Below are 21,193 nucleotides of genomic sequence, written 5' to 3' on the forward strand. Positions count from 1 at the left end.
GTGTAATAAAACATTTGATTGCAAATGAACGACTACGACACGACGGCCCGGCAAGTCTGTGGAATTTGAAATCTTTTGTTTTAAATTTTGCCAACCAGCAAAATGACACAGCACAGCAGAGGCAAATGAAATGCGAAGCCATTCCAGTCTGAAGCTGTGGAAGAATTCCCCTTTCCCCTTGCCCACTCTTCTGTGAATGGGTTTTCAACACCAAAAAAAAAAAAACAAGACAATAACAATGATGTACTTTTATCTGGTATGGAAAATAATCCTCTCAATACTCCCCTCATAGAATGCAATTTTTTCAATGCAGTCATTCTCAACATTTGAATTCATTAAGTACAACAAAAAAGAACACCCGCGAATAGCACTAATAGAGACTGAATAAGTAAGAGGAAGGGGGGGGGGGGGCAAGTTTTTTCAAGTATTTGCACTGGAAGGCATTGAATAGCAACTGAACTAAACTATACGCTATGAATTTGTATGCCTTTCATGTCAAGTGTCTACGCGAAATAGAGTGGCAACCCTTATATCAATTGATTACAACCGCTGTCATGGAATAGTAAAGAGATATTATAAAAATGCTGCTGACAACGTAAAATATAAATTGGTAGAAAGATGATAAGCGGGTTTATAACCAATGGAATAAAAACGCCACTATTAATTTTATTGCATTCCGAATTTCTCAATTTTTTAATGTGCGTGAAATATTTTTCAAATCTCAAACCATGCACATATTCTTTATCTAGAATATGTGCATATTTTGACATGCACATGTCAGTATGTAATATATATGCAAATAAGGTGGAGAGTTTTATATAAGAATACATAAAAAAAAGAAACAGATTGAAACTATTAAGAGCTTTTATGCGGCACAGCTGACAATAGTGTTGCCATTAACCATAGATATTTTAAGGATTTTTATTTTTCAATATATACATATATATATATTTGTTTGTTTGTAAACAAATATATATACTCGTTTATTTTTTTTTTTTTTTTGTTAAGATTAAAATCAGCAGTGATCAATGGCACAGTAGCGCAGCTAATTACTTGCAAGCAAAATGAAAAAATTATTCAAAAATAAAATGCAATCACAAAAGAAACACACATGGGATGGTTAATGCACCCAAAAAAAAAAAAGCAAAACAAAAACACACATTTTTGTTTTGAAGATTGAGAAATAATTGATAATACAAAATGGTGGACTAACAAGCATCAGCAGTAGCAGCAAGTAATCGCCGAAACGAATGCAAATAAAAACGAAACGATGGTAATGCCGTATTGCCAACAAAGGAAACGTCATCTCGTTAACAACAGCGCGCCTTTGACTTTTAAGAAGAAAATCTTGATGCTCTCCCCCATGGTGTAGAGAGGGCGAGAATTAGAGAGTACTAGAAGAGAAGTTAAATATGCACGCCTCATCAACTAACAAAACAAACACAAAAAGGGGAACTAAACAACAGCACGACTTAATAAAAATTTAAAAACAGGAATAAAACAAACGCCTAGCTAACATCTTGAGTGTAAATTAACACTGAAAGACTAGGGAAATTAAGAAACTTATTTAAGCTGCCATCACACTACAGGTTATTGTCTTATGACATATCAAATTTTGCTATTATTAAAGTACCACATATAGTGTGATACGAATGAAACTAACACATGAAATTTTTTTTTTTTAAATAGTACTGTTATTTTTTCGATTAGAGCGTTGCTCTATTCCTTCTGACAAAAACTTAAATAAATCAGCTGTTTTTGTTGTCAGTTGAATGAAAGCAATCCAAAATTTGTTCGCATAAAATAATCACATTTGCTCACATTTTTAGGTTTATGTCATACAAAAATAACATACTAGTGTGATAGCAAAAATGATGATTCGTATGTAAATTGGCAATTTTGACACACATAATGAAATACCAATGATACATAAAGTGACATGTCATAAGACAAGAACATATAGTGTGATAGAGCCTTTAGCGAGTAGGTTAAGATTAAATAGGGAAAATGGTACATGACGTAGGACATAATATCTTAAAAGATACAACTAGTAAAAGCGTGCTAAGTTCGGACGGGCTGAATCTTACATACCCTCAACCATGGATCGCATTCGTCGAGTTCTTTCCCGGTATCTCTTCACAGACAAACAAAGAATAAAAGAAAAGAATTGCTATACTAATTGAATGGAATGGAATTGAATGGAGACCACATGTCTATGTGTAAAATTTCAGCCAAATCGCTAAGAATTTTAGGGACTCAAGAAGTAAAATAGGGAGATCGGTTTATATGGGAGCTGTATCAGGCTAAAGAACGATTCAGACCATATTTGACACGTATGTTGGTCATAGAAGAAGCCGTTGTACAAAATCTCAGCCAAATCGGATAATAATTACGCCCTCTTGAGGTTCAAGAAGTCAAGATACCAGATCGGTTAATATGACAGCTATATCAGGTTATGGACCGATTTAAACCACACCTGGCACAGTTGTTGGAAGTCACAACGAAATACGTCATCCGAAATTTCAGCCAAATTTCATAAAAATTGGCCCTCTAGAGGCTCAAGAAGACCCCAGATCGGTTTATATGGCAGCTATATCAGATTATGAACCGATTTGCACCATACTTAGCACAGTTGTTAAAAGCTATAACATAACACCTCATGCAATTTCAACCAAATCCGATGAGAATTGCGCCCTCTAGAGGCTCAAGAAGTCAAGACCCAAGATCGATTTGTATGGCAGCTATATCAAAACATGGACCGACCTACACTAACCTACACTAATAAAAAGTATTTGTGCAAAATTTCAAGCGCGTAACTTTACTTACGGACGGACATGGCTAGATCGACTAAAAATGACGTGACGATCAAGAATATCCATACTTTATGGGGTCTCAGATGCATATTTCGAGGTTTTACAAACAGAATGACGAAATTAGTATACCACCTTCCTATGGTGGAGAGGGTATAAAAATTAGATAGAATTAATCGAAGCATATTATTACATTGGAGTAATGAAAGGATAAACATGAAGGTCGCTACCGTGGTGCATAGTTAACTCATCTGCTTATACGGAGGACATGTGGGTTCAAGTCTCGTCAAATCACAAACAAATTAGCAATTATTAAGTTAGCCCGAGCCGAATCTTGGGAATCCACCACCAAGGATTCTGCTAAAAATTTCCACAAAAAAACTTAGTTGAAGAAGGCGGCCACCATAGAGCAGAGGTTAGCATGTCCGCCTATGACGCTGAACGCCTGGGTTCAAGTCCTGGCGAGACAATAATTTTTCAACGGTTGTTATGTCCTCCTAATGCTGGCCACATTTGTGAGGCACTATACCATGTTGAAACTTCTCCCCAAAGAGGTTTCACACTGCGGCACGTCTTTCGGGCTCGGCAGTAAAAAGTAGGCTCCTTATCATTGAGCTTACAACTTGAATCGGACAGCACTGATTAATAGGTGAGAAGTTTGCCCCTGTTCCCTAATGGACTGTTGGGCATGGGCAAATCTGAAACGAATTAAAGAATCATCTGTAAAAAATTTGAAGTGGGTATCTTTATTCACACTTAAAAAGATGCCACACATGATTTCTTTGCATTTCTCAACATTCCTAACGCAGCACAAGGCGTTACAATGATCACTTCGGCGACCTTATCAAACGAAACTACAATATGCAAACTGAATTAGTTAGCAGTCGATTTTTCTCGTTTCTCAGAGATTACAATCTGTCGCTCTATTGACTTCACTTACTTGTTTACAGTTTTTTGTTGTAACAATCAGCTGTGCAAGGTGGTCATATTAAGGATTGCCAACAGCGCAATTATGACACTGTTGCCACTTGCATGATTCGGAACCTAACTAAATTTAAACGAGCGTATGTTCAGGTAATGTACCGATAGGGGTCATACTTGGTATAAATGTTTGAGATCACTGAAAAAGAGGGAGCATGCAAACAATTGCCTCCTCTGCAGCCTCAAGAAGCAAAATCATTAGGGGATACGTTTATATATGAGCTATGCCATGAACCTATTCAAAACGAACTTGGTATAGCTACTATAAGTCATAGTCATAGAAATCATCGTGTAAAATGTTAGCCAAATCGAATAAGAAACAAAAACCGTTTGAGATATTTCCAAACTCTATCATCAGTTTTAAATAGAGGGTGATTTTTTAGCTATTATCTTTATGGGAACACCTGTTTAAACAGCTCAAGCACGTGTCATGTTTTGCTTCATTGTGAAACTTTTTCAGTTTGGTCTATAATTTAACCATGAATCGTCTGACAAACGAACAGCGCTTGCAAATTATTGCATTTTATTATTATAATGCGTGCTATGTTAAGAAAGTTCATCGCGTGCTTCTTACATTGGACGATGCAAATTTTTGCCTCAATGGGTACGTAAATAAGCAGAATTTTCGATTTTGGAGTGAAGATCAGCCAGATGCAGTGCATTAGCTACCAATGCATCCAGAAAAAACACATGAACGACTGGGCAATTTTTTGAAATAACACGCTCATCAAACTTACTCTTCAATAAATCAATTGTAACGTATGCTGTGTGGCTTGTGGCATCGTTTTGTTAAAGTAATCAGTGAGCATTGTGCGGTCGCCTTCACGCGGTAACGTGACGATTGGCATTGTCAGCGAAGTAGTATACCCCAATGACGCCGCCGGTAAGCAAATTGTTTTCGTGGATGAAGCATTGATATTCGTGATTCTTTTAACAAAAATCATCTTATATTGATTTATTTCATTCTTGAGGTAACATTTGTTCCATATCCTGCGATAACACGCTCATCAAACTTACTCTTCAATAAATGGATTATAACGTGTGCTGTGTGGCTTGTATAATCAGTGAGCATGGTTATGTAGCATTGTCCATTTAAGGTAACATGGCGATTGGCATCGTCGACGAAGTATGACCCAATGACGCCGCCAGCATGCAAGCCGGACCAAACAGTTTTTTTCTTTGAACGAAGTGTTAATTCGTGAAATACATGTGGGTTTTCACCTGACTAATAACGCATATTTGGCTTTTTGACGAATCCATTAAGCCATAAATGACCTTCGTCACTGAAGATCATTTGCGACAACGATGCTTAAAGTAGCAGTCATCGAAAAGGGTCGGTAGTAAAATTTTTTGATTTGCAAACGTTTTTCGTTCGTGTACTTTACAATGGTGAATATGTTGGGTTTACTGAATAAATTAACAGTGACAGTTTTATGACCAAACGACTCGTTTTACCTTTATAATACTCTGAAAACGACTCGTTTGCCCTTTAGAATTTATAAGGACAAAACGACTTGTTTGCCACAAAAACGAGTCATTGAAAGCATGTAAGACCAAATAAATGTCAGTACTGTGCTTAATAAACACAGCCCTGAATAATGTGAAAAAACTAAAAATCGATTAAGAAAAAATCATAAAAGCAAAATTTCACAGATAAAGCAGGAAAAAATGAATCTTAGCTATAGTTCATCCTAACATTTAGGTTGAAAAAAGGACAATTTCCAAAATATCTCAACTGGTTTGAACGGATGAGATATTTTTCAAAACGACATAAGCAAAACGAGTCAACGTAGACATAGCATGAGAGTTCGCTCACAAATTAAATTCAAAGTTGTCAAGTCCCTATTGAAGAACCCTTTATTTATGTAGAAGCTCTACCAGGTTATAGACTTATTCGGCCTATGGTTGAAATATTGCAAGGTCATCGGGCAAGACATTGTGCAAAATTTTAGCCACTTCGGTTAAGAATTGGGATACTGAAGGCTCAAGAAGTATAATTAAGAGATTGATTGATATGAAAGCTATAACTAAGCATGTACCGATTTGGCCCACTAAGAATCCCAAGCAACCTACGTCCACAAGAAGTATTTGTGCCAAATTTCATGGCTAAATGGATCAATATATGCTTGTTAAAAATGGAATGACGAATATAGTATACTCCCATATTATTGTGGAGGGTATCAAAAAGATCACTAATGTTGGCGACTTTTGTAAGAAACTCAGAAAACTTCCCCACAAAGTTGTATCGCTAAGTGTGAAGCTATTCAGGCTCGGATTAAACAAGGAGGTCCCTTATCTTTGAGCTAAAACTGTAAACGGACTTTAGTCATTAATATTGTAAAAATATCCCCTGTTCCTTAATGCAATGTTAATGGGAAATTTTACTTTGTATTGTGCAAAACGACGATTAACACTGATCACTAAACAGCTCACTGAACTAGCAAAAATGTTGGGTGAGCTGAGTGTTTTTTATAACTTTATTAAGACACAGCTGTTTCAAAAACTTCACCCACTAAGTTATTTAAGGAGTATAACCAAAATAGAACTTTTGTTATTGATGTATATGGAAATAAAAACTTGTTAAAAATAATCGTTGGAACTTTTTTCATGTATATGGAAAGCATTAAAAATTTGTCATGGCATTTATGAAACAGAAAATAAAATCTAATAAACTGTCCAATACCATGAAACTAACTGGGCTGAAACAAATTTTTTGTTTGAATATAAATTTGTCAAAAATATAGTATATGCTAATCTTCTTGAACAATAATAACGGTAAAGCGAAATTAAGCAAATTAAACAAGTTTTCTATTATTAACATATTCGTGGTGGCACAGTGATCCAGAAATACCCAATATTTACTTAGATTTGTTGATAAACTAGTATAACGAATAAAAAGCATACAAGCATACATACCCACGAATAGAATAAAAGCAGGGAATGTTTTTTTTAATGGCGCTTGGCAATGAGAAAATTTATCTTTTAAGGTGGGAGAAGTTGTGAAAAATTGACATATTAAAAAATATTTTAAACATTGCCTTCCCAACCTAGCAGCACAGCACAGAGCAGATCATAATATATACATTTTCTCATGAGGATGCTATTAACGAACAGGAGATTTTTCTTCCATAGACCACACAAAGTTGATATCTCATATTATCAATATATGAAAGTAACACACAGAAATAACATATTTGAATAATTGGAGCAATACAGCTGAAATGTAACAGATATATACTTTTGCTACAAACAATTTTGTAAAATTGTCTCTAATTTTGTTTATGAACAAGTTTCACCTTTAAGTTTCACCTTTTAGTTTCACCTTAAGCGCGTACTCAAAATCATGGACCTTACCTACCGCCTATCTCTGATATAAAAAATTGCCTATAATATTCAGTTCACTTTTATATTCACCATAGGATACTAGCCATTTGTAACACCTTGCAATTTTGATCTGCGACCCCCTAAAGAATATAAATACTGAATCGTCTTGATATTTTAAGTCGATATAGTCATGTCCGTCTGTCGAAATCACCATAGCGGTCGAACGAATAAAGATTTCCCATTGAAATTTTGTACAGGGGTTTCTTTTTTTGTAGGTTGTTGGGGATTACAAATGAGCTATAGCGGCTTAGATTAGGACACAGCTTCCATATAATCCGATCTCTTGACTTAACTTCTGGTCCGATTTGGCTGAAATTTCCCATGGAGAGTTTCGTTATGACTTTCAACAACTGGGCCAAGTATGGTCTAAATCTGTCACTAACATAATACAGCCACCACATAAAACAATATCCCGATTTGACAACTTGAGCCCCTGGAAGTCGCAATTGGTATCCAATTGTTTGTGTTTGTTGCTATTGGCATCGTTAGATAAGTTGGATTTGAATAAGGAAAGTAAGATTTGATTTGTTTTCTATTGCGCTTGTGAACCAAGCCGTCTTAAAGAGCTCTCAAAGTGAACAAAATGTATGTGTATCGCGCATACATCGTTAAATTGATTCCGGTAGCATTGCCAAAAGCCATGGTGGTGGGCCAAAAAAAAAAAACCAACAACAATTGCAATGGTTTGGGAAATGAAGGCTCGAATTCAACTGACTACAAGAACTAGTGGCAATCAAATGGCAAGAGATCTTAAAATATACCGTGAAAGATTCAGGGATATATAAAAACCAGTAAGGAAAGGCAAAAGTCGGGCGGAGCCGCCTAAATAATACCCTACTCAACTGAGTCTACGTAATACTTTTAATATATATCGCACTTTAAAAGGACATATCGGATGAAAGATATATATGTGAGCTATATATAAATCTGATTCGATTCTGATGAAATTTTGTAAACATACTCGGACGTCAAAAAAATTACTTCGTGTCAAATTTGGTAAAGATCGGACCAAAATTGTTTCTTCTACAGCCTTAAAAGGCCATATCGGATGAAATATATATGTGGGAGCTATATATAAATCTAAACCGATTCTCATGAAATTTTGCACACATATTGGGACGTTACAAAAAGCACTTCGTGCCAAAATTGTGCATTCTATAGCTTTAATAGGTCAAAGCGGATGAAAGTTTAATATGGGAGCTATATCTAAATCTGAACCGATTTAGATGAAATTTTGCACACGTATTAAGACGTCACATGCAAAATTTGGTAAAGATCAGACCAAAATTGTGGCTCCTACAGCTTTAAAAGATGAAAGATATAAATGGGAGCTATATCTTAATCTGGACCGATTTTTTTTTTTCAAAATCAATAGCGTCCGTCCTTGGAGCTAAATGAGACTTATGCAGTATACTTATCGATGGGTCTAGCTCTTCTTCTTTTTAGAGTTGCAAACAAATGCACAAATCTATAATACCCTGTACCACAGTGGTGGTGTATGTAGGGTATAAAGAAGCAAAAATGTCCCTCTATTACCGGATATTAAGAAAGAAAAGGCCCTAAATAAGACCAAATAAGAATAAGAAACTAAGCGTTAACTGTTAACAAAATATTCCGAAAGTAGTCTCTGAAACTATCTGAAACAAAGTCGTGCCTAAAATAGTCTTCAATTGTTGAAATGTCCCCAAAACAGCATATTGTTATGAAGGAGCAATGTCCCCAATATAATCCACAACTGATTCTTTTTAATTTGTACTCTATAGACATTTTTAAGCAGAAACGCCGTGGCTGTTAAAAGACATGCCTCTTAAACGTATGCCAGAGCAAATCAGAAGAAATAAGAAAATAAGAGAAAAATATAGGAATATATATACCAAAAATTGTGCACATCTGTAAAGGAGGCGCACAAAAAAATATGTGACTAATAAAACCAAAAATGTCCACTAAATAACTCTTCATGATAAAAAAGGGAATGTCCCCAAAATCTTTTATCACTATAACAATGTCCCCAAAATAGTGCACTAATATTAAGGAGAAATATCTCGACAATATGACAGAATTATAAAAATAATTTCTTAAGGGCAGAGGCCTTAAATATGTTCAAAACTGTTTAAACTGGACTTATCACATGAAAAGAAGACTTTGGGGAGAAATATCTTCCAAAAATGTTGCAGCTCCATATATGTAGGTGAAAATATTTGTTAGTCATAAAGCAATAATATCCTTAAAATATTTCACAAGAGTTAAGTAGCAAAATTCACGACCAACTAAGCTACTAGGCCATTTAATCAAATGCTAACATTGTGAATATCACAAAACGGCCACAAAGGAATGTCATTATTTATTAAACAGCACCTATACCTATTTATTCTGGAAAATCACACAGCACAGACCCATTCATTTAAAATTTCTATTGAGAACAATGCATTTTCCAGTTTACTGGCTCTCAAGTGCAGCACTCACCACATTCAGAAAATTTACAATAAGGAGAGATAAGCTAAATTTAACTAAACAGAAAAAAATTGATATATTTTTAAGGAAAATTTTTGTTTTTTTTTCTTTTCAAAATTAAAGCAATAAAATAATAAATAAAGAATAAGCAAGCAGAAAAAATCTGAAAAAACGCGCACGCATAGCACCACACACAAACACTACAATCAGAGATCAGAGACAAAATCGTCGGCAACGGGCAAACCAAAAATGTGCTTTTTGTTGCTTTTATTTTTTGGTAAATTTTGTACTTCTACTCTGAGAATGAAAATAAAAAATTGCTTTTGTTGTTGCTGTTTGGTTGTGGATTTCAATTCGTTGTTGTTGTTTTTTTTTAATTTCTTCATATTTCATTTGTATTTCTTTTTGCACTCTTAATGCACACACATACACACACACATGCATTGGAATATTCTACGTTGAATAAAATACAATTTTGCGGTGTCTTATGCATTTGTGTGTGCGTGCATGCGTATGAGTGCGACAACAGTGCGGTTTTGTTATATGCATTATACGCACACGCACACACAGCAACACGTACACATTTATTCGCACACTTGCACGTAGTTGGTGCTCTGCTGCGTTACCGCTAGACAGGATGCACATACAAATCACACAACGAATGTAGTTTGAAAATGGAATATTCGTTCTTTGTTCAATTCACTAATACTGGTGACTACCACTGGTCGCCACACATATAACAACAACACAACATTGCCACTCTTGTTCTCTGGCCACCATCAACATCATCATCATCAAAGCAATGCACACAGATACTTTTGGTTCTCTCTCACTCTCACTCGCTCTCCTTTGGATGGGTTACATGGATATTGACGCCTACTAATACGCTTACAATTGCCTGCTCGATTCTATCTTTTTTTCAAGCGAAACACTTGATGTGTGATGACTGGCTAGCTAGCTGGGTTGGTTTTTATGCATTAAAATTTGCAATTCTGTTTAAATAACGTCCACTGATGGTATTTGATTTTTTTCTTTTGCAACAAAAAAAAAAAAAAATATAGCTATAGTGTTTTTAACTTTGCGTAGTTAGTTACCTTTTTGTTGTAAAATAATTGCTGGTGTATTGAGTAAAATTTCTTCCTTAGGTATTATTTTGGGATTTATTATTTATTTTTTAATTAATTATTATTTTTAATGATTATTTACAATATGAGTTTAGTTTTATTTTATTTTTAAATATATGTATATTGAGATCACAGGCAAAAATTGATTTTATTTTAACTATATGTTGTTGGTTGTTGAATGAGTTGAATTCCTTTTTGCACTTTATTTAGATATATTTTTAATAAATTTTTGTTATTTTTTTTTTTTTGTTAACACATAGAATTCTTTCTATATGTATTTGGATTTTTATATATGTAAAAAAAAATATTCTCACTTGATTTCTTAACAGAAAAAAATCACGTATAAATATTGCAAATATTATTGGTACAAATGTTGAGAGAAGGGCGAGGAGGGGTGTTTGTTGTTTTTTTTTTTTCAAAAAAGTGAGCCGATATTTCTTTTAAATTAATCACAATCCGAAAGCATTAATTTATATGTAACAAAAAAATTTATTTCCTTTTTTAAATTAATTTTTGATTAGTGCCGCGGTGTAATATGGCGGACGCTACGTCACCGGTTTCAACGCTCGTCTGCTTAAGCACACACGGAGTCTCGGTCTTCACGTCGTCACTATCGTTGAACAACACAAATTGGCATAACGTTGCAAAAGCCCAGAGACCAAAAACGCAAGCAGCCAGGCAGAGACCCACAGAGACAGAAGGAGAAGCCAGCCAGCCCCTCACACAAGCACAAATGAAACAAACAAACAAACAACAACAATACAAAAAAGAAAACCCCCAGACACTGCCGCGCACTCACAACAATTGCTTTTTGCATGCAAGCTCTGTAGTTACTCACTAACACACATGTATGCTAGGTCGCGTATGATGACTGTATAATATACACATACAACACTCATACGCACTAACACTCTGGCACAGGAAACTTGCAATAAATGTGCTGCTGCACACTGAACCTAACAACAACAACAGCCAGAGATGATGCAGCAGCACTCCACACCAAACTACACTGTACCACCGTACGTACCAAGCCAGCAGCAAAGAGAGCCCGAATGACACCCATTCAAACCATTACAGGAAAATATGCAGCAGTCACAGCCGCAGCAGCTGCGAAGTCAGCAGCGGACATTCACTATTCTTACCACTCTCAAATGCTCTGTATAGAAAATTTTGCAAACTTTTTTTTTTGGTTTTTGCACACCCAAAGCGTTGTTGAGCGGGCTTTAGTCTCATTCCTGAGGAGGGTTATTTTCTAAAATACAACCAAGAAAGAAATATTATAACAAAAAAAAAAAAAAAACAAAAACCAGGAGAGTGGCTATCGCAGCCAGGGTAGAGAACCACAGAGAGAGAGAGAGAGATTGAGCGAAAAAGTTCTGAGCACTGAACATACAATGACAGGCAGAATGTTCGTTTATTATTTTACAAAAATTTCAGCACCACCACCACACACCACACCATAAGAATTTGCACAACAAAAGGAAATCAACAAAAATATCGTCACATTAAAAAGCACACACTCGCACATTCCAGCATTTGGAAAATGTTTTTTTTTTTCTTATTTCAGTTCAAACAAAAGCAAAAGCTTTTTTGAAATGTATTTTTTCGTTTCTGTTTCGGTCTTCATGTTTATAAACATACGATCGATCACCTATGGTTCGGTCATCAAATACCCCACAATACATGATGTGGTGGTACACTCCCCACACACAATATTCTTGGTCATCCAAAGAAAAAGAGAGATGAAAAAAGAGGGAGAGAGAGAGTTGGCAAAATGTTTGTGGCAATGTGGATTATAACACTCTCTTTTAGATTCTCCCCCAAGTGGATTCTAATCGTAGGACTTTTTGTTTTTTGCGAACTTTTCGACAAAGAAAGAATGGCGAAAAAAGTGATGTTTGCAAAAAGCATAATATGCGATAAGTATTGTTGTACATGGTTGGATACATGCCGAAGACTATGGCGATGCCGATGACGATGATGATTGTGTTGGAGCAGCAACAAACCAATTTTTTTGCACGTTTTTACTTTGTTTGTCGTTTCGCCATACAACAAAATATTTAAATGATTATTCAGACAACTCTGTCCACATGAAACAAAACAAAGCAAAAATTGTATTGAATAAAATCAAATCTTTGTGTTGGTGAGTGCGATACGATGCGGGGGACTATTTGTTAGTTGCATGTGCTTGGTGCGGTTGGTTTTTTATACTAGTTTTTTATTCTTACTCAGTCAGGGAGCGAGAGATATAGTATGACTTTGGGAGCAAGGGTAGTTGAAAGCGGGATGGAGAGATAGAGAGAGAGGCCTTTAAATGCCACTACTGTTGTCATCCCATTGAATCGCACCTTTTTTAATGTTATTCTAATGTTTGTTGTAGTTACTTATATCTACTCGTATGTATGTTGGTATGTTCGTATTTATCTATCATTCATTTGAAGTACTTTTAATGCTGATGAAGCAGAGGTTTGGACATTTTCTTTGCTTTTGTTTTCTGTTTGTTTGGTTTCTATAGGAGTTTGTTAGTAGCGGTAGTTGGAGTTACAATAAACACTGTACATTTGTTTTTAGCAAGTTTGAAGTTTTATAGGGTTTAAGATCATATCTCATATACCCCCGCCATATATAAGGAGTTTTCTGCACGATTTCTATAAATTTCTTAACTCTTAGTTTATAACAAGAAAGAACGTGTTAAGTACGATCGGGCCGAATCTTATATACGCTTTACCATGGCTTACTTGGCAGCAATATGAGGATATAGACTGATTTGGGCCATACTTGTCATATATGTTGGAAGTCATAATAAAAACTCTATTTGCAAATTTCAGTTACCAGCTGAATTATTTAGAAACGAAAGAGACACGCTGATGAGACAGACGTATGTATCAGCACATCTGCGAAATCTGAGTGGAAGAACGCATGGTCTACATTATTGGAAACTCAGCATAGGGTGTTTGGTAAACAAGAAATGAGACAAGTCAATGACAAAGGAATGTCTCCTTCCTAACGAGTACAATACTCACTGGAGCGTGATTGGGAAGAACTAGTGGCATCTGCAAGAGTACCTAAGTACCAATCCCTAATAGTGGTATAGAATGCAGAAAAAAAGTAAACCTACAGAAAAACAGAGCAGTAGGTGCCGATGGGTTTCCAGTTGAACAATAAAAGGCCGAAAGAGACACGGTGATGAAGGGAATGCATCAGCTCATAGTTAAAATCTAAATAGAAGAATGCAACCTCGATAATAGAAACCTCTGCATATAATGTTCCATATAAATGTATAACAACTTCGGAGGAATCAATCTCGTTAGATAGCTCAACAACATCAACATCTTCAAAAGTATTTCAAGCCATGTGTGCACATATGCACACAATATCTCCCCTGCTATTGGTATTCATTAGAGACAGCGTCGAACAGAACCAATGTATACCGACAAGTGAGAATAAGATTGTCTGTGTAATATGGCTAGAACAACACAAACCCGTAATCGAGAAAATAGACAAGCAAGCTACTGAGGAATGTCAACTTCCATCAGATACAATACAATACGAGTGTACTGCAACATGTGAGACATTAAAATCTATAGTCAACGAGATAATTGGGCTTTATCAATGCGGCATTAGGCTTGGTGAATCCACTATAGACCGCCTAGTAGTAACCGGGCTAAAGAGCAATGGAGCAGCTAAACTATTCAAAAACGAAAGCGACACACTGATGAAGTGTATGCTCCAGCTCGTCTGCGCAATACTTTTAGTAGTTTAAATATTGCATTCTCCTGAATGTAAGATAGGTCAAAAGTGCTCAATTTTCAAAAAACACTGCCCAACCATAGTTTAATATTGAAAGTCTAAGTCTTCCTCTATAAATCGCTATAACCATTTGCATTTTCCAGTTCAATGGATCAAAGGTGGCGGAATCATATGCACGTTATTTTTTTATTTTTAAATAAAAAAAAAATATGGGAGTATGTATGGTTGTCGTAGAAATTGAATTAAATCTAATTACTTTTCAAAAAACACTGCCCAACCATAGTTTAATATTGAAAGTCTTCCTCTATAAATCGCTATAACCATTTGCATTTTCCAGTTCAATGGATCAAAGGTGGCGGAATCATATGCACGTTATTCTTTTATTTTTAAATAAAAAAAAAATATGGGAGTATGTATGGTTGTCGTAGAAATTGAATTAAATCTATTTACTTTTCTTAGGAATGATTGAATTAAACTTTTCCATTCACAATAACTAACATTTGCTCTGACATTCACAATGGCTAATATTTGGTTTACCATTCACAATAGCAACAAATTATTCTGTCTTTCGCAATATTTCTTTAGTTTGACACACTTCATTTGTGAAAAATATCACATGTCAAGTAAGATAGGCAAATTAAAGGGAGGATAATGCAAACACTTGAGTAGACAATTTTCTTTTTAAGTTTTAGCAGGCTCCAAGTCTTGTTTAACTTTCAACATTATTTTTCAATGATAGAAATACGATAAAACTACAAAACTCATTTTCAATTTGTCTACAATTTTACTAAACTAAATATTAAATTAAATTCCCATGAACATTCCATCAAGGAACAGGGGATACTTCTCTCATATCAATGAGAGGTGGCGGAATTTTTTCATTTTGAAAAGTATTTAAAATATGAGAGTATTGAATTTGAAAAAATGATTGTCGTAGCATTTGAACTAAAACTGATTATCTTTTGTCTCCAAAATTAAAGAGTGATTGAATTAAGCCTTACCATTCACAATAACTATCATTTGCTGTAACATTCACAATGACCAACATTTGGTCTACCATTCACAATAGATACAATTTATTCTGCCATTCACATTTATTTGGGAAAAAAATCACATGCCATGTAAGGTTGGCAAATTAAAGTGAAGGTAATGCGCACACTTGAGTAGACAATTTGTCTTTAGTTTAAATAGCTCGAAGACAAGTTTCGCTCCAACCCTCTTTTTTTCCATTTTCAATCGAACATGTTCATATGTCCACATGTAGTCATTTCGACCAAATAATACGGTAAAAATCGCATCCCAGTCTTCGAATGAAGAACTTTCTAGCAACACATCTACATGCCGTTGGCACGGAGTAAGAAATGCAACACTTTTCCACTCTCTGTAGGCACCATTTCAAACAAACACTACACCCGGTGGTGGGGTTACATTTTTTTTTTTTGAAGAAACGAACGCAACATTTCGATTCAGTGCCATAAACCAATGCCTGCGGGCATAGAAAAAACACTGTAGGCAACTTTGTGTGGCTACGTTCGGTTAACTCTTTATTTTCATTCCTAAAACTATTTCCTGGATTTTATGTTTGATAATACCTATATAAGCACAGGTTAATCTTTTCAGCTGTGTTGGTTGCCAAGTCTGTCTAAAAGCTTGCTCTGAGTAATATACTCAACCTTAAAGAACCTAATAGCTTTCATGATGCCATTCCCACAACTTTGTTTTGATATACTGCCAAATTTATTGAATTAATATATCCTTCCATGTAAAGGCCCCTCAGGTTTTGCCGTTATATCCATATATATATATATATATATATATAAATGATGATAAGGATACAATTCTCTTTTTCCAATCCCATATCCAATATTACTCAACTATTTGCTTTATGTATCAGAGTAATTAAATTGAAAAGTTAAAAAATACATTTCTTGACAGAATATATGAGGACATGGGAACCTTTTCACATTTTGTTTGGCCAAAGTGAATGCATGCTGTTTTATAAGTTTCATATATTTCATTTGATTTGATCTCAAGTTACAACAACCTTGAAAAATCTGTTTTTGCAATGACGCACCCTAATACACACCTGACAGTGCTAAATATTATTAGTCGTAAACTAGTGCAATCTGTGTTATATACAAATTCTATTTATGAAATTACATTTCTACAAAAGAAAATACCAACAAAAGCAGCAGCAACCCACTAGATGCCGTTACCAAGAGAGGCTTGTCTGTGTTCCAATTCAATTGTTCTTGTTGTCCAGCGGCAAACAAACAAAAATTGCCATAGTATTATTATAAGCACTTTTTCTAATACAAATGGCCATGCACATTTATTTTGTATGTCACATCACGTGTGTGTGTATATGTGTGTTTGTCTGCTATTTTGTATATTTGCTAAGTGTAGTACCAAACAACAACAACGACAACAGTGTGTAGCCGCCTAATTGTGGTGTTCTTATCATTTCAATGTGTATACGTTAGTATGTATGTACGTATGAAAGTGTATGCAGACATATTGAGACATATATATTTACAATGTGATAAAAGCGAAAATTTTGCCAACACCATCTAAAAATGAATGTTCTCATAAAAGCAACACACACAAAAAACAACAAAAACAAAGCAGAACAAAAATTAAACAAAAAACGCCAGCAACACTTTGCAAATACGAAACTTTGTGTAGAATGCAAAACTTTATTTATGTGTCTGGACGGACAATTTCTATGGACGACTATGATTATGTTGCTGCTGCTGCTGATGATGATGATGTCGTTGTTAGTTTTGCCCATGTCCATATCTAACATACTACATACTGATATCTGTAAATGGACGAAACATAGTAGTCGCTTTTATGTTTTTGTTAGAAATATGAAACTGTCGTTAAAAAGAATATTGCACATCCAGCAGCAGCAATAGAACCTTTCTACCTATAATATGTACCATAGGTGTGTTTTATAAAACATTATGGGATAAGCTAAAAAAAAGAAAACAAGGCAAAATGTGGACAAAATGTGTAAAGTTTTTATAAATAATTTAAAATTGCAAAACCGTGTAAAAGATCGACTGCACCCATAGACAAATCAAACACGGTGTTTTCAAATTTATCCCATTGGTTCATAAAACTGAATAAATACACAGACACTATCAGGATAAACACAAATGTTCATAAATCAAAAACAACAGCACACAAAACCATTTTGCAATCTTTGAAAAAAATTTTCATTAGACGTTGTCAGATGTGAACGGCTGTGGACAGTTTCGAACGTTATGTTCACAAAAACAAAAAACGTCTAATCTGTCCTCAGCCGTTCTGATACTGACAACTTCTAGTGCACATTTTTTTTAAAGATTGCAAAATTTTTTGGTGTGATTCTGAGAAACGAACCTATTGGGTTGCCCAAAAATTAATTGCGGATTTTTTAAAAGAAAGTAAATGCATTTTTAATAAAACTTAGAATGAACTTTAATCAATTATACTTTTTTACACTTTTTTTCTAAAGCAAGCTAAAAGTAACAGCTGATAACTGACAGAAGAAAGAATGCAATAACAAAGTCACAAGCTGTGAAAAAATTTGTCAACGCCGACTATATGAAAAATCCGCAATTACTTTTTGGGCAACCCAATCATGGGATGAATATATTTCATTCATCCCATGATTGTGTGTTTACAAACGCTTTCTCACATTACAATGCTTAAACTTAAGGTTGGTATGCATACACATTTTGTTGGGATGATGCTCATAACGGTTGGTGCATGAAATTGACAAAGCGCGATCACAAATCGCATGGTTTAACTAGTTACAAACTGTCATTCAATTCATATAAGAATATGACCACCATAACGTGCTTTCTATAAACAGACAGGCGGACTCGACTTTACATATTGGGTTGCCCAAAAAGTAATTGCTAATTTGTAGGTGCTTAGAAGTTTTTATTGCTTTAAAAACAAAGAACACTGATAGAAAAAAAAAGTTGCAAAATCATGCAACATTGGTGTCAGGTGGACTCGACTTTACATAATTTTTAGGGGTTTAGATCAATACTTTAAGTAGTTACAAACTGAGTGAGGAAGTTTGTATTGCCCACCATCTGCTTTAAAAACAACAAAAAAAAACAAATAGAAAAAAACGTTGCAAAATCATGCACCATTGGTGTCATGGTCATGAACAGGCGTTGTTAAAAATATTGTCAACATGAGGAAATGATGTTGTTGTTGTAAACAAAAAACACTCATAGGAAAAAAAGGTGTACAACAACAAAATCATTTCCGCATGTAGACAATATTTTCAACAATGTCTGTTGATGATCATGACACCAATGGTGCATGATTTTGCAACGTTTTTTCTATCAGTGTTTTTTGTTTTTAAAGTATTGATCTCAACCCCTAGAAATTATGTAAAGTCGAGTCCGCCTGACACCAATGTTGCATTTCTTTTTGGCAACATTGGTCTAAACTGCTCACGCACGTTTCGTGTTTTGTTTCACTGTCAAACAGCTTCAGTTTGGCCTATAATTTAACCACAAATCGTCTAACAAACGAACAACGCTTGCAAATATGAACTTTATTATCAAAATGCGTGCTCTTTTAAGAAAGTTCATCGCGCACTTTTTCAGTTGAGCGACGAAGCTCATTATGGAGTGAAGATCAGCCAGAAGCATTGTAATCACAGTTTGGTGCCGTTTATGGTTTGGTGGCATCAATGGACCGTACTTTTTCAAAGATGATGTGAATCGTAACGTAACTGTGAATGGTGAGCGCTATCGTGAGATGATATCAAACTCTTCTTTGCCCAAAATACAAGAGCTTGACATATGGTTTCAATAACACGGTGCCACACAGCACGCGTAACAATGGACTTATTGGGAGGTGAGCTCGGTGAACAGTTGGTTTCACGTTCGGCACCGGTCAATTAGCCGCCTAGATCGTGGACTAAGCGGATGGACCATTTGAAGCGCACCCACGGTCAACATTTGCGTGAAATAATCTTCAAACACTAAATTACATGGGCCGTATTATCGACTCAAAAAAAGGTGTCATGCATTTTTCTGAATTTTATGGTTTTTGTTTTGAAAAGCTTTTCGAAACCGAATCACGATCAGTTTTGTCATGACTTCCAATAAACATGATGGGCATTGTCGAAATCATCCCACAGCCTCATATACTATAAATAGCTCTCCTACGCACAACCCAATCCCACCCCAAACATCTACATGGACTTTGCAAATTTTGTCCATGAGCCCGGTTATAATTTTCGTAAGAATATTCAATGCCATCGAAAGGACAGATAGTCCTGTAAGTGAATACATAGATTCACTTAATCATTGCCTTCGAACTGGTCATCAGTTCTACTAGGTACAGTATTTCGACAAGAAACAACGGTTCGCATTACGAGCCATTCCAAACACATTTGTCCTGCTTTTCATTTCTGGAATTTCCCCATGTACACTCGACATCAAGCGTATCGTAGAAAATCCTCAATCCACTTGCACTATGCACCTGTGAATGGGCTATAAGCAATCGATGCGGTTGAAACCCTTAACTGACCCAATGCGCTATATGGTGTTGAGTTGTGGTGGACGGTATTTGAAAAATCCAGCGACTGCTTGATAACTAAATCTTATCCAAAGGAGGCTTTTCTGAGCATCACAGCCAAACTACGGGCAATACCATCTGATACCCTGAATGTGATTACAATACTATTCGGGCCTTGCAATAGGATGTTAACTTCCGTCAAATTAAGGGGACTTTCTCTTGGGTGCTTATTATGTGGATACCATATCGTCTGAGCACCTACAAGCATTGAACCACTATATAACTGATGGAGCCGATTGGAACCACATAGTCTCTACGTACGTAGTTTCCTATGCGGAAGGTTCTAATCTAGCTGAACTGTGGACGGGGAATGGCAATAGCCATAAATATCTTTTTGAGATATCCGGGTCACGATTAAATCTTTGAAGAACATATTTATGAATGCAAAAACTGACCACAAATGTTTCAGGTCTCTCAACGAAATGGCTGAACCGTTAAGAATTCTCCTGTTCTTGATTGCGAACCAGAGAGAATTTAGAGTAGATGAGCTTATAAAACTAGGAATTATTTTACACATTCCACGGGAACTACGAGTGAGCCTCTAGCGGGTATAACGATCCTAAAGTTTGTGGGGACCGTTCAGATATCCTAGGAAATTGTGGAGCAGATCAACATGCTAGACTAGAAGCTATACTTAGAGCATATGAGATTGTAACACTTTACACATTCCACAGGAACTAAGATCAACGGATGAGCCTCTAGCGACATGTAAGCCGACGGCAGAAAGATGGTCTTGTTTATAGGGATCCAAAAGTTTGTGGGGACCGTTCAAATATCCTAGGAAATTGTGGAGCAGATAAACATGCTAAAATAGAACCCGTGGATATGTCTATAATGGGGCATCACGTCCATCATGACACGTCCATTGTCTGATAAAAATATTCTATGAAAATAAAAGTATAGTTAAAAATTCCACTCGGTTCACCCTAATCTACATTCAGTTAGCGAAACAAACACTGACTTCCTTATGGATATTACCATGGTAACTGTCGGCGTTCCACAGACACTGAAATATGTTCCACATCAATAATACATACATACCGACCATGCCGGCTCAGAAATGCTGATGCTGATGATTTCAAAGATGAACTTCATTCC

The 21,193-nt window shown here is 35.6% G+C and overlaps 1 protein-coding gene across 5 annotated transcripts in view; it reads right to left on the minus strand.

Annotated features, from left to right (window-relative positions):
• Window positions 1–21,193, minus strand: part of LOC106088132 (heterogeneous nuclear ribonucleoprotein R) — a 438,953-nt gene that overhangs the window by 97,171 nt on the left and 320,589 nt on the right. The window contains exons 1-2 of one of the 5 annotated variants that reach the window (XM_059364135.1): window positions 11,065–11,410; window positions 10,721–10,950 (exon numbers count right to left, since the gene is read on the minus strand). The exons of the other annotated variants lie outside the window; for them this stretch is intronic. The gene's annotated coding sequence lies outside the window, so the exon portion shown is untranslated. Of the gene's footprint in view, window positions 1–10,720; window positions 10,951–11,064; window positions 11,411–21,193 lie in introns of those variants that run through there. 5 annotated transcript variants of the gene reach the window in all.

Source organism: Stomoxys calcitrans, chromosome 2, assembly GCF_963082655.1.
Source record: "Stomoxys calcitrans chromosome 2, idStoCalc2.1, whole genome shotgun sequence".
NCBI lineage: Eukaryota > Metazoa > Arthropoda > Insecta > Diptera > Muscidae > Stomoxys > Stomoxys calcitrans.